At 43.3% G+C, this 14,697-nt stretch overlaps 1 protein-coding gene across 1 annotated transcript in view; it reads left to right on the top strand.

The window, feature by feature from the left end:
- CRB1 (crumbs cell polarity complex component 1) overlaps positions 1 to 14,697 on the top strand; it is an 84,803-nt gene that overhangs the window by 32,842 nt on the left and 37,264 nt on the right.

A 14,697-nucleotide genomic window follows, 5' to 3' on the forward strand; every position in this document is an offset into this window, starting at 1 on the left:
CGGTGTCTACGTTCTGTAGTCCCACAGGCCCGGAGAGCTTCCCGCGAAGTCCCCAACATCGACAATAAATGGGACGATAAAAACGGGGCGCCTAAAGACCGTATCGCATGTCACTGCTGGGCAGCAGGTGCACGCAGTGTCCCCTAAATGATCCCGCTCGGAGTCCCGTCCTTCACCGTTCAGCGTCGATGATGCTGAGGACGAGGATGCCCGCGCCTGCGCACTTCCGCGGCTCGTCTGCCCAGCCCGAGGTCGTGGGTACCACCTGTTCTCTGCCGGCGGTCTTTCCTCTCCCACGAAGATGCTCGCATAGAAAAAAGCCCAAGTCAAACTAATCTCCCTCATTAAAGATAGGGAGACTTTTAATAAAACGAAGCTTGCTCTGCACTTCAGAGGAGAGGCAGAAGGCTTTGAAGGGCTTCTGATCCGGGGAGGGAGCCTCTGATTTAGAAGGCTCTGGCTAAGCTCATTAAATCAGGTAACGCATTTCTAAAAAGGGATTTTTCCTCTCAGAGGCTGCCGTGGCTGACCGCGTGATTTTTCTCCTTTTTCCTATCACAGCTCCCAGTCCCCAAGACGAACTGCTCTTGTTAATTAGTTGAATCAGGAGTCCAGTTGTACATTGTCATTTGGTAAAATTCTGTTACGGAGTCTCAAATTGTAACTTAAATAAAAAAGCAGTCCAGGGTTGTTTCCCCCAAAACAATGGTTTTTTTTTGTTTGTTTTTTTGTTTTGAATGTAAATAGATAAACGAGGCATTTCTTGAAACTGCTCTTTATTATTCCGTTTGCTGGTCCTCCATGAGAATGTCTGTGTTCGCACGTCACATCACTGGGAAGGAGGAAGTGAGTGTTCCAGTTTCTCTCCTTTCTCGATCTTTTTTCTCATATCACCCCATCCTTCAGGGTGCCAAGTTCAACAGGTTATTTATAACAGTAACAAGGTATATTGTCTACATAACGTATTAATACTAATAGAATATATTAATCTAGTAACATTAATATTTATATATCCTATGAGTATTAATTATAATGTAATAGTATATACTATTATAAATATGCCATTGTTATTATTAGTATTATTATTATTATTACAATTTTTAGGCAACCTTTAACTCCCTTGGATTGAGCGAAGGCGGTTGAAGGGTACATACTTCCAGTTGCAAGGTGACGAAGTTCCAAGGATATGCACAGCATAGTGACTCTACTTAACAGAACTGCACTCAAAAGTTGCTAAGAGTGTGCGTCTTACAAATTCTCACCACATACACAAAAGTAAGCATGTGAGGAGTTCATGTCACAGTGATTACATACAGCACATTAGGACATTGTCCTCCTTAAACTTATGCGACATTATATGTCATTTACATCTCAATAAAGCTGGGGAAAAGAAACAACGTAGACCGATTTCAATATTTAATTCTCTCCCTTTTTTTCTCATGGAAAAAAACAATCCAGGACAGTGTTTCCTCAATTCTCAGTGTCCAAATGTCTTTTCAGAGAAGCACATTTCCTGTTAAAACTCTCATTTTCCAGCTAGAGGCCTTTAAGAATCTACTGTGATAGGACTTAACAAAAAGGTTATACAAACATCGTCACTTATCCATTGCAGATTCATAGATTTCAGAGCAAAATTAAAAAGAAAAAAAATTCTTAGGAGTTGTTGAAATACTTTCCACAGAAACTAGTTTTTCGAGCAAGAGCTGAAGACGGAAGCCGTTTCGCACAAGGCATTACGCGCCCGTGGCCGTTAAAACAAGCCCGAGACTCACCGAGGGCTGGAAACTCTATCTCTCTCACGGCATGTTAGAAACACCCCAATCGTTCTCAAAAGTGGGATTCATCAAACAGCTCTCATCCTGACATTCCCTTAAGATGTTGTTGGAGTGAAAATAAATTTCTTTTTAGTGTGGTGTCCTCGGGAAAGAAACCTTTAAAATCCTTCGCCTTGTTGGCCTGTCCACCTCCTGTAATAACTATTGATCCCACAGGCGAATTCCATCCACCTTTGATGGAAGGGCAAAGGGTCTACAGCCGGACAGAGCCTCATAAATTTCTTGTGGTTTCTTCGGATCCCTTTCAGAAGAGTTGTTTAATGGTATCATTTCGCAGAGTATCAAGAAGTGAACGAAGTTTCTGCAGTGAAGTTGTCACTGTAATGGAGGTATTACACCGCAGGAAGTTCAGATGGAAACAAATGTGTGTAGTTGTCTCGTGGCTTCCTGCTAACAAGCAAGGCGAGCGTCATCTATAATGCCGCAGACTAGCGGGCGGCTTTGCTCCTGATGGTTGCATCCTGAAACTTTTATAACAAATCCCACTCTTGGGTTTTGCACATTCGAGTGGCTGATCTCTCGTCTATTGCAGTTGGACGTAACCAGCTCCCAGAAGTGGATTGCCGTACGAAAGGGTTTCTAAGACGTGTTGGTGAGTCAGATTCTGAGCGGAACAAACAAAAATCAAGAGAAGTGTCAGGAAGGAGGCAGTAGACCCTCCCTAGTAGAAAACACCAGGGTCACGAGTCAAGTTCAAGCCTTGGATAAAGTCAGTATCCATGAGGGTCCGGGACTGCATGTGATGGGCATCTGCCATCTGCTCACAGAATTCGCAGCCGGAACCGAAGCATCCCAGGGCAATAAAGGCCCTTTTTATTCTAAAGAAAGTATTCGAGGAGCTTCGAGACGTTACGAGATACCCAGAGCCCCACTTCCGTTTCGCTCCTCACTTATGGGTTGGAAAACACAGATCTGATTGGCCCGCCTGCCCCCGTCAACTCTTCCCAGGCAGCCGAGCTTCCATCTGCCACGTGCTGCCACCGATGCCAGCCTCAGAGCCACTGGGTCCTTGAAGACAGTGCCAAGCGCTACACTTTGACCCAATTCCTACAGCACGTGGCACCGAGGTCAGAGTGGAGAGGAGCTCAATTCAGCAAAGGCTTGTTCCCTCAGCTCTGAGTTTGCTTAATGTCACATTTTCCTTCTGCCCTTCCATGCGTAGCAGGGACATTTTTTATTTTAATTTTATCCTTTTTGGGGGAGTGATTTTTTTTTTTAGGAGATGCTTCTCTCTCCCCCACTAGAGTATAAGCTGCAGGAGAAATTAGGGGTGAGGCTTTCAAGGCTGGTATAGGATGCGGCACCATGGTACCTAAACCCCAAGGACACAGGGACTCAGGGATCCTGGGGCTCTCATCACATGGCACTACAGGTACCAGGACGGTACGGCTGACACCTGAGGGCCCTCTGCTCCTACTTTACACCTGCGGAGCTAACTTTTCTTCCCGGTGACAACACAAAAAACGAAAAGTGCATGCGTCCAATTACATATATATATATACTTTAATATAAAATCGAATATTAAATATATTTTTGATTTTTATATTTTAATATATGTAAATTATATGTATGTAATTTTTCCATTTGCAAGTGAGGAAAATGGCTTCTAATATCTTGCTCTAGCTCAGACCTCAGAGCACGTAGCTGGGTGAGAAAGTTGCCGGCTAACGGGGTCGTGATTGTAGAGAGCTGGGTTGGGCTCGGGCTGGGTACCGACGGATGCCGTGAAGATGGTGCAAATAATTGGCTTCCATAATTTCCATATTTCAGCCCATTCTACCTGTACATACTCTGAGCAGTAAAGAAATTGGTTACACGGAAGATATTCAGATGTGCTTAGGCACGAGGTAAAAAAAAAATAATGCTCACTCAAAAGGTGGTCAAATGGGAAAACTGGGAAGACGTGTATTTAATTTTGTTTCTCGTGTTTTGAAAATAGTTCAGATGGAAACAAATACATTTTGCACTGATATTTGCATTGTTAGCTTCTCTCGGTCAGGTACGATTATTTCTCCTGGTACGATCCCTGAGTTTTCATTTTCTGAACTCTGCTGGCAACATTGCTGAATGCCCAGATAGGACCCCAAAACTAAAGGGGACCAGGAAATGGCACGAATCGTTTTCATGCAACTCCGATTTTACAAAACGCGGAACAGGAAACTATGGAGCTCTAAAGCCTCGCTTAAATGAATCAGTGTGACTTCGGGGAGCTTGTAATAAAAAACAACTTTAAAAAAATACGATGGAGCAAATATAAGATGTGCAACTGGACAGAAATTGGACAGATCTTCAGTGGACCAGGAAAATGGCCGTCTCGAGGGAATTAAATCCTATTGGAAGTGAGAAGTTGCTACTGTGGATTTGGGAATTTCATTTTCTGGAGCTGCCCCCAGAGTAGCCAGATAGGAATCAGGTTACAAACGCAGGTAGCCTTTGACCTTGGCACCTGGTGAAACGACACGGGAGAAGGAGGTACCTACTGTGCCCTGGGGAATCTACGTATATATCAATGCGTATATTGTGTGCCAGCATCCAAACATATGCGAGATAATTAAAGTCAGTGTCTCTCTCATGACAGAAATATAGTGAGGGCTGTAGATCAGATTGAGCAACCTTTCGTTGATAGAGTTAAAAACAGAGTAGAAAATAGATTCAAATGAAAAGGGAATGAACGCAAGACAAAAATAGCATTTCTCGCTCAATGTTTTATCGTCCTTCCTAGAAGTAGAAAGGGAACTAACATCAACGTATGATGCTTAATGTTAGGTTTGCTGCTGCTGAATTAACAGCCTCAGGATTCCAGCCTCTGCAGTGTGCTAGGGGAAGACCCCACAGTAAAGAACGGGGAGCCCAGCAACGCACCACCAGAGAAGGAGGGGCCCGCGGTGCCCCAGCAGCCGATCCTCCCCGTTAAATAGCTGGGCCGTTTCCAGCTTCCCTTGGTGCATCTAGGTGAATGCACCAGGCACCCTCTGCACTATTCATTGCTTTGAAAGTGGTCATTTTTGCAAAAGATAAAAATCCATTATTTCAAAGATGAAACTGACAGGGGGAAAAAAAAAGACTATTATTTCACTTAAAAAGCTCTAAGGATTTAAAGGATTTAAGTAATCGAACTCTTACCAAAAAAGTGTTGCCCAAATATCTCAAACTATGACCACAGATCATGTTTCACCCAGTGGAATTTAAAATGTTTGGGTTATGACATACTATTCCAATCACAGAACTTTACAAACTTGACCTTCAGTCGCAAGAATGGAATTTTTATGGAGAGTAAGTCACATTGGCCTGTTTTTTTACTTTATTTTTTCCAAACTGCTTAACTCTACAAAATGCTTTTAAATAAGCATTGGAGAAACAGAATAAAGATAGATGAATATATAATAACAAAAGGCGCTTCTACTGAAATATTTTTTATTTCAAAACTACAATAATGGTCTCAAGATCAATTTTTAAAAATCTTAATGTATGTAAATAGTGTTCAGGCATCCTTTTTTGGAAATTCCCGTAAAATTTATGAAATTTGGGATGATGTTATATATACACATCAGTATATATATTACCTATTATAAAAGTAATTATTTTCTACCAATTAATAAAATAAATTTTAATTACGTATCGATTCCCATAACTATAACTTATTTTATTAAAAATTCTAATAGCCTTACTCTTCGATTTGCGTTTCGCTGTTCCCTTTCAAAGACTCTTTCTCGATTCTCGTTTTGTTAAAATCACTTTCAAAGCAGGAACACCGCTCCTGGTCAGTGACAGGAGAGCCCGTCCGTGTTGATCTCTCCAGACGTGGCGTTCACATTTCTGTCCAGAAGGCAGTCCGGAGCGGTCGCAGAAATCCCACTTTGTGCCAGAAGAACACAGACGTTAAGTCGCTTTCGGATGAGATCTGTCACTTACAAGTCCTGTGTCTGTGTTTCGTGTCTTGGTTGGTCCCTAAGGGAGCTGGAGAAATAAGTGACTGACTCACTCAGCCATCAAGCGGCATCGTCCACACCATTTACTTTTTGTACCAACCCCGGCGTGTGGCCGTTATTATCTGCCATACGGAGCGAACGAAGGTGGGTCTCAGAGGATCCGTAACTTGGTCGAAATCACGGTTTCCACATAAAGCTAGAATGTGAACAGAATTGCCAATGGATGCCTCCAGGACATAGGCAGCAGGAATACGATTTAAAGGCAATTACGGTCCCAACTCCATCGGTGACAGTATCTAAGGAAGTTTATATACTCCAACATTTCGAAGTGATCGTTGAATGAAATAACTTCCTATAGAGTTTCTTCTGACCCCGAGTAATGTATGGTATATCTGAATTCGTTTGAAAATCTGAAATTTTCTATAAGTGGAGGCAAGAATCAAATATTCATAAGCCAGAAATATTTTCCCGCCTTACATGCGTGCCTTGTGGAGTTGCTTAGAAGATCACATTCTAATCACTAAAAAACTGTAAAAATGAACAGAGACGAGTACCTTGCAATCGAGCCCCAAGGTGGCGAGTGGATGTGACGGCCTCGGACACGGCTGCCCACAGCCGGAGACTTCATAAGCGCTGCCCGCAGCCTCTCCACAAACACACGTGCGTTTTGCTGCATTTTGATGTCTATGACGTCACTAGGTGATGGGACTAGTTCAGCTCCATTATAATCTTACGGGACCACAGTCATCTATGTAGTCCGTCGTTGACCAAAATGTCATTTTCCAGCACGACGGTACCTCTAACTGTGCTGTGAGCTTTGTAGGTGTGAAAGCCTCTTCCGAGCTTTGCTTTCAAGCATACTTATCATCCAACACGGTGCTGGAGGCTGTGAACTGTACTATACAGCAGTACAGTGTGAGGTGAAAATATTCGATGAAGCATGTCCAATACCGCCGTTAAGTGTCCAAAATTAAAACAGGCACGCATTCAGTCTTTTCTCGTGCATAAGGAAGAGTTCGCTGCATCAGAGGACAGCCCTCGTTTTTATGCCAGGGCTCTGCACCTGTCATTCCAACACGTCCAAAGCATCCATGGATAAATGTTACAAGTCTATCGATCTCTTAAAAATAGAGGCAATGTTTTGTGATGTGTTTTGTATTGTTTTTTTCTGGGAGAGAATTTATAGTGGTGACTCTTTTAACAGCATATGAAATGCTTAGTGGGAGTATGTGTTTAAAAAATGCAGGTTCCTGAGAGATTTCTCTAGAACTTCTGATTCCATGCATCTGGATCAGGCCCGCCTAGCTGCATTTTTACAAGGATCCCAGTAATTGTGATAACGGTTTGCCTCATAACGGTCTAAAATTTCGTTTTCAAAGGAACATTTTATCCGAAAAAGCCCAAGAGACTCTGAAAGAGAGAAAACTTTTATACATATGGATTTTATCCACTCATTTAAATGTATCGATGTGGGGAACCTGGCTTTCGGATGACATTTTAAACTGTCCCTCACCAATGACAATGGTTTCCTGAATGAACAAATAGGTTGATCGAGGTGTCTTGTTAAAAGTCTGAAACTATTTCGCCGACTCGCCAGTGCTGCGGGCTCCATTCACGGCGAGCGCCTTACACAGGTGTTCCATTTTCTTGCCGGTCTCACCGTATTTTTATTGTACCTTTGCTATGTTTAGACAAGCACTTGCCTTGACGACTGCGCGCGGTACTCAGCACGGTGACACGCTGTGCGGGCGTGTAGCCGGGGCACACCTGGCTGTACCACACTGCCCAGGTGTGCAGTCGGCTCCGCCATCGAGGTGCGTGCGTGTGCACGCTATGCTGTCCGCCAATGAAATCGCCTAATGATGCATTTCTCAGAAGTGTGTCCGTTAAAGTGTCACCTGCCCGTAGTCTGTGATGGGTCTCATGCAGACGAGCCTCAGACATTGGGGGACAGGGGTGTGAGTGAGAGTTATCGGGGGAGGCATCCCACGGTAGTAAGTGTCACCTCAGCTGACCTCGGAAAGAAAGCTGGGCTTTCGAATAAGTGGAGAGAGGGAGAGGGCTTTGAACGGGCTTTAATTTTTCTCCTAGGAAAATGTCGTGTACAGACCACGTAAACACTGGGCCGTGGGAATCATTCTGCGGGGTAAATTAGAGCCAGGCAGTAGAGAGAATGTAGAGACAGTGCCGGGCCTCGCGAGGTCAGTGATTCGCTCTGGCGTTATTTTAGAACCAAAATATTAATAATTTTGGGAGAAACGATCGTTGGCACTGCCCAAGAATGCGAAGCCAGTTCTTAGCATGGCAGAGAGAGGGCAAACGTTGTCTGAGATAGAGACACATCCAACCGAAGGCCAAGCAGATTTTCATAATTCACCGTAATTCCAGTGTCTGGTCATTCGCTTTGACAAGAAGAGGGAGGAAGGACTGAGCGACAGCAGAGCTGTTTCTGGTGGTTTACTCATCGAAGGCGGTTCGGAGGGTTCTGCCTGAACGGGATCGCGTTTCTCCGAAATGACTTCTCCAAGAATAGACAACACGAGTGAGCCTGAGCGATGTCGCGGCTCCTCCTCGTTCGTCCAGAAAATAACTGAAGGCCACTTACCTATGTCCGCTGAGCTCCGAAGCGCGACTCTTGACGTGCACAATCGAGGGAAGCGTAGAACTGAAACGCAGCACCGTCTTCCGAAGTTCGAAGGTCTCAGGACCCTCCTCGCACTGTAGACCGAATCGGATCTTCTGGGCTCCGAAGTTTTTGCCTGAGCTGCCGCGTTGTCCTGAACGAATGTGAAGTGTAGGGAGAGAGTGTGCGCGTGTCCTGACTGATGACTTTAAAGCGGTGTCATAATGAAGCAGGACAAAGGGATGGATGCTGAAGAGACACGCACCTGCTTCGTACTGCGCACGGACACACGCGATCTCGATAAACGAATGACCGACAGGAACAGCGCACTGTTCAGATAGGAGGGTTGGGAGTCGCCCGCATAAAAGAGTGTGGTTAACATAGTACATCTTTATAATCCTCGTGGGAACATTTGTTTTCATCGTTTTGCGTGAAAATATTTCAGAAATCTACTCCACATCTTCTTACGTTTATGGAAGAAATGCATTAAAAAGCCATAACAGGACAGCATGCAATTCTGTATGTAATTGGTGACTTGCTGTTCGCTTAGACTCTGTGTCGCCCCGTGCTGTGCCGCGGGGAGGCCTTGAGATAAATATTGATTTGCCCCTGTTTTCAATATCTCCAAACTGCTATGCTTTTTACACAGTTTATGCCAGCTCATTGTGTTACCTTTTTCGGAGGCGGCACGTTGTAGGAGGTAGGAAAAGGCTCACCTCAGGAGTCAGGCAGACCGGGGCAGCAGCCACAGTTGACTCAGCTCCGTCACCTATTAGATGAAAGCGGCGACACACGCTTCGTCATTTACTGACACGATTAAACGGCTACCTAGATCAAGTCTCTCGCGCAGAGCCTGGCTGCATTCGGGACTCCGTAAGTGTCCCTCCCACCCACTCACGTGACTGTCCAGCACTCGGCTCTCATTGCTCATTGCCAGAAATGTACAAGGTCGTATAAATGTATAAATCCTATTCCACGGCAAGCTGGGATACTTGATAATCAAGCTTATTTTAAGCGTGTGTAGAATAGTAATAAATGACGAGCTAAGGCCAGAGGAAATAGTTAATAAAATTCGCGGTCTCCATTTTTAAACAGAGAAACTTTTAGAATATATCTTTAGCCTGGATTATGTTCTGGATAGTTGACATCGCGGTGACCTCTGGAAAAATGAAACTGAGTTACAGTGAACACAGACAAAATTGGGGATAGCACGAAACCTAACTATCCTCTCTTAAGAGAATAAAAGTAGGGGTAAGAGATTATAGCAGGACAGCGGTGTTCAGAACGCATCTACCAGGACCGTCTCATTCAATCCTACAGCAGCCCACTAAGGAACTTAGTGCGTGCCCCCTCTGACATATTTTTAAAACTGTGACAAAGTTAGAAAGATGTTGGAGTGTGTTACATTCGGCATCTTCGCCACTTAAAAAATCTCTGCTTGTATTATCTGCTTAGAAATGATGCATGCAGCACATTCTTTACTTAGAAATTATGATAGAATCTCTGGCCTGGACAGATCATTAGAGGCCATCGAACTCTATGACCCACCTTTTCTCAAATTTCCTAATGTCCGCGGTGAATGAGGATGTTTTCTGAATTCGAACAGCTTCCATGTCAGGAAACTTATTGTCTCCAAAGACAGCTGATTCTGTGCTTGATCAACATTGATTTCTAGAAGATCCTGCACAGTGAACATAACATGACATCCATTGGCATCTTATCGCTGGCCCCGGTGTGCCCTGGTGGGACCGAATAAAACCTAAAAGCTTCGTGGGCTGGACCCTCGGCCACGTGAAGACCCTTCTGAACTGCCCTGGCATCTGCTTTTCTCCAAGTCGATCACCCTCATTTTCTTGAAGAATTGCTCTGGTGGCATGCTTTCAAGTCAACTTGCTATCACATTAGCTGTCTTTACTGGGCGGACATCTCATAAGTCTTCTTAAAGGACTCCAAACTTAACAAAAACATGGAGTCGGAAGGAATGATCATTTCCTTTGTTCTAGATACTATCATCCACTGTGCCACCCCAGAGTCACTGGGAATTGTGGAAACTGTATCACCATGGATCCATATTTCCAAGATAACTTTGGATAATACACATGAAAGTCCATCATGAACAGTAACACATTCCATAAACTTTAATTATTATCATTACTGGTTGTTATTAAGTTTATCATTTGAAACACTTATGTCTTCAACTGAGAAACCACGTGCTTAATCCCAAGTGAAAAGAGTAAAGTTAACTCTTCTCAGCTCGTGGAAAACTGTCGTCTTTAACAAGTTCACGTCGCCTACATGTTTGGTGAGCATGCTGGCTATATTTTTATGGAATTAATTTATGTCCAAGTTCACTCATTCATTCCACATAAAAAAAAAGTAACTATTCTGAATGACTATGAAGCTCCAAGCATTTATAGTTAATATCATTTTGTTGACACAGAAATAATTATTTAACAGGCTCTATTATGTCCACTTTATTCAGAAAGTTTTTCTTAAAGAAATGAGCTCTGTGCCATGTTCCCGTAGCTGAGAAGTATCAAAGCTGGGATTTGAAAACCAGGGTTGTCTGACCCCTTGTGCATGTTTCCTCCACTTTTTATTCTGCCTGCCCAGAACGACTAGAAGCTTCTCTCCAAGCTGAGCCATGGATCAGGACTCTGCTATGCTGCCTCTCCTTCCTCCAACCCTCACGTCCGGCCCCCTGGGTGGACTTCTTCCTTTAGTCCCAGGCCCCGTCCGCCCCGCAGGCCCCCTGCCCTAAACTCAGCTATGCTGGGCCCCAGGAAGCAGGACTCTGTCTAGTTTTGTTCACTGTGTCATTTCCGGCACCCACGCAGTGACAGGCAAAGTCAGGCTTCAAGACGTGAGGTTTGAAAGTGAATGGAGAATAAACGAATGAAGAAATGCATTGCCTCGGCGTCTCCTGTGCTCCGTTCTCTGTCTTCCCCCCTGATTTCCGCCACAAGTCACCCGACCTGGTGCCACGGCAGATTGCTAAGGCCACGTACTCGTCCACCTCCCCTCTCGGGTAACTTTTTTTCATATTTTCTGAGGCTTCCAAGGTCTTAACCTAAAGAAATTACTCGAATGGCGAGGATTTTAGGCTCTGGTGGTTCTGAGGGACTCAGTGACCTCTCAGCCTGCATCACCTACCGGTCACCTCTCCAGGTCCTCAGGTGTCCCCTCTCAGAGAGTGTAGACAAAGTCAACCACCAGTTACACTTGGTGTGTCCTGCATGTCAGTCGCCCAGTCAAATTATCCTGATGGGCGACATCAAATCCCCTTGTATTTAAGACTAACAGGGCGCAGCTTTTCTCTGAGAGGGGGCAGAGGGCAGAGTTTGTCTTGTCACAGTCTCAGTTAAGTCTAACGAAAGTCCCTGTGATTTTCTTAATTTCCCTTTTTGATCCCCCGCATCGATTTTCAGTAGATTTGAAGTTGCTGTGAATTTCTTAACTACTATTCAAAAGCAAAATAGGAAAAAAAAAAAATCCCACAAAACGGCATTTTCATTGTGGTGAGGAAAAGAGAAGCAAGCTCTTGCTTTCTATAATAGAAGTCATCAAAACTGCAGATCGGTACCTAGGTTTCCCCCAAACTCACTTTTTCATGATTATAGTATCAGCGTGCGATGTGGCCTCACGGCAGCATTCACTGGTGTGACTTCAAAGGGGAGAGGATCTAAGGACATAGGACATCTGCTTGGTAAGCAGCACAGATGGGTCTCACGCTAAGCCCCACTGATCCAGCTTGTCGGGGAAGAAGTCACACTAAGGCCTCACCCTCTCCCTGGGAGGAAGACGTGATCCTGAAAAACAAGCCCACACGTGTGGGAATGGCACAAGACCGTCAGGAAGTCACTCCGTCAGCCTACTAGGTGTTTGGATGGATGCCCCTCTTTTTACAGAAAAATGTTCGGAGCCAGGATCCGTGGTGTTCTTATTTTAATGGCAGTGCTAATAGGTAACTCATTCGTTTGTTCTTACTTAAATAAGCTAATCGGTAGCATTTAGAGTTTTTATGATGTTTATTTAGCACGTTAATGCAATAGGTATTACTGTCAAATGAAAATGAGAACTTTTCAGGAACAGAAAGTCGCTCAAAGTATTGAGTGAAGGAAGTACTCACGCACTGAACCCTCGGTCTTTTTCTTGGGTATCTATTTACTAAAATAAAGAAAACGATTAAGATAGAGAAAGATAATACTTACTTAATGGTATATGTTTTTGTAGACATAATTTCCTATTATATATTTCATTAACTATGACTTTAAATAAAGTGAGATTATAGCAAAAGTTATTTTAAAAGCCAGTGATATTTATATTTAACATAAAGACTACCTGCTTTTTATCCATGAATATAATTTATTCTGATAAAAATGGGGTCTATTCCAGGTAGTAGAAATTTTCCCTATTATGATTATTTTCAAAATCCAGTCTTATCATGGAATCAGATATTATACTTAGAAGAATTTTAGAAAAGTAAAATGAAGTGAGTGTTTGGTCAAGTACATGAATTGACTTCATGTAAACAAAATGACAGTAAGTGTCAAGTAACCCACCTCATACTATAAATACTTGGACATAAGCAACCAATTCATTATCAACTAAAATACCCAGTAAAGAAGGTAATCCCATAAACGTTGCCTAATTCCTTCATCTTGATTGACGGTAGACCTTGTTTATGTTGAGCCGGTCAAATAGTCAATAAAAGACGTTTCGATCTTTTTTCCCACTTTTAGTTCCTCCGAGTTCATCAAATAAATATGTCTGACCTTATTTCACATTGGAGAGTCAGTGGAACTGATTTTAAACAAGGCAAGAGTATTAATCACTGTTTACTGTTCTTTTAATATCTAATTCTGCTTATTTTCTTCAGCCTGTTGACCTTGATACAGGCTTTCTCTCCTTTCTGTTTTTGTTTATTCCCCTGCTGGTAAAATTTAGAACTAGCTTCTCTGTTTACACGGCAAGGAAATACGTAATCAAGGTATTAATAGTTATCCTGTGAAATAGCAAATGTGTAAACTTTAGAAATTATAAGAAAAAATATAGTAAACGACAGTAAAGAAAGTACTACCATTTGCACTTACTTGCTGACCCAGAAGAAAGGAAAGGGTACTGTGAATTCTAAGGACGCAAATGCCCTGTATCAGAGCTGATAATCCGAAGTGTGGACATTTTAATATCCATCCAGCTGGCCTTCCTGTCTCTGGTTTCTGCTCATTTCCCTCTGTTACGTATCCCTGTGACGTTCATCTTCATGAAAAAACCGCTTGGTTTTCTCCATCCAACGATGACTCATTTTTCTCCACTGCCTTCAGAAAATAAATAAGTAAACACATAAACAAACAGATAAAAATGAAACAGAACGATCAAAGCATAAATCCCCAAACCCTCTCTAGTCTGGCTCTATCGACTCTTCTTGACTTGACTTTCCTACGTAAATCATCGTGGCAACGAGACTGCCAAACAGCATCACCTCTAAACGTCTTGCACTTTTCCGCCGATGAGTTTTTATTCCATTATTTCCATGTTCCTCTTTGTCCATCCGACCCGTACTTGAAAACCGATATGAAACCCCCTAAATCCCAGACCAGCCTAGTCTCAAGAGATGGTCTGAGGACACAGTGTTTTCAAATGGTCTCAAATCACCAAAAATATTTCTAATACCTTTGTTGAAAAATATTTGCGTATTTGCGGACCCGCACAGTTCAAACCCACATTGTTCAAGGGTCAGTTGCACTTGAATTACTAACCCATGGTGTAGATGAAACAGACACAGAAAGTCGCTGGGACCTGCCCACAGCCTGGGACCCGTTTCTGGTCATTATCGCTAGAGGAGCCTTTTTGTCAAATTTTTAAAAGCATAGCTTAGGCATAGAGTTAAATGGGAACACGAGACACATGTTAGTAATAACCATAAAAACGAACGCACTGAAGTATCCAGTGAAAAACAGCATCAAGTTGGGTTTTCGATACCAGAAGCCGGATCAAGCGCTTCTGGAGTTTGGGATTCAGGCTTTCTAAGCCTTAATCGCTTTTGCGAAAGAGAAGAAAGAACCTCTGCCTTGAAAACCACAGCGGAGACTCGAAGCACAGACACACGGTGTGGGTGGGATGCAGGGAGAACCTCACGGCGCTCCACACACGCCCGTTTTTGTCAAGAGTTTGTCCACACAAACGTCACCGGAGAAGCAGTGACCCTCTCTCTTAAAACGTGCTCGCTCCTTCTCGTTACTTTACTAAATACGTTCTGATAATTCTCTAATTAGATCTCTTCCCTTGACGTGGAATCATGGAAAAGAGT

Source organism: Pteropus medius, unplaced genomic scaffold (genome assembly GCF_902729225.1).
Source record: "Pteropus medius unplaced genomic scaffold, Ma_sr-lr_union100, whole genome shotgun sequence".
Taxonomy (NCBI): Eukaryota; Metazoa; Chordata; class Mammalia; order Chiroptera; family Pteropodidae; genus Pteropus; species Pteropus medius.